The sequence below is a fragment of the Myotis brandtii genome, unplaced genomic scaffold, assembly GCF_000412655.1.
Source record: "Myotis brandtii unplaced genomic scaffold, ASM41265v1 scaffold436, whole genome shotgun sequence".
Classification (NCBI taxonomy): Eukaryota; Metazoa; Chordata; class Mammalia; order Chiroptera; family Vespertilionidae; genus Myotis; species Myotis brandtii.
In genome coordinates this window covers 413,246-413,523 of record NW_005366679.1, presented here as the reverse complement: position 1 = coordinate 413,523, position 278 = coordinate 413,246, and the positions used below count along the sequence as shown (strand labels likewise).

General features: G+C 64.4%; 1 protein-coding gene across 1 annotated transcript in view; it reads right to left on the bottom strand.

Annotated features, from left to right (window-relative positions):
- MBNL1 (muscleblind-like splicing regulator 1) overlaps nucleotides 1-278 on the bottom strand; it is a 197,899-nt gene that overhangs the window by 171,151 nt on the left and 26,470 nt on the right. The gene's annotated exons all lie outside the window — the stretch shown is intronic.

Below are 278 nucleotides of genomic sequence, written 5' to 3'. Positions count from 1 at the left end.
GCGCCCCCCCCCCCCCCCCCCCCCCCCCCCCGCCACGAAGGTCATTAAGTTGCAAGTACACTTGCACGCACCTGTTTATTCTCTCTCTCTCTCTCTCTCTCTCTCTCTCTCTCTCTCGGCTGCCAAGTTGGAAGCTGGCTGCGCTCTGACAGTGTCCGCATTGCCCGGGGACGGGCTCTCTCTCTCTCTCTCGGCTGCCAAGTTGGAAGCTGGCTGCGCTCTGACAGTGTCCGCATTGCCCGGGGACAGGACTGCGGGAGCCGGGCTGTGCGACCTCC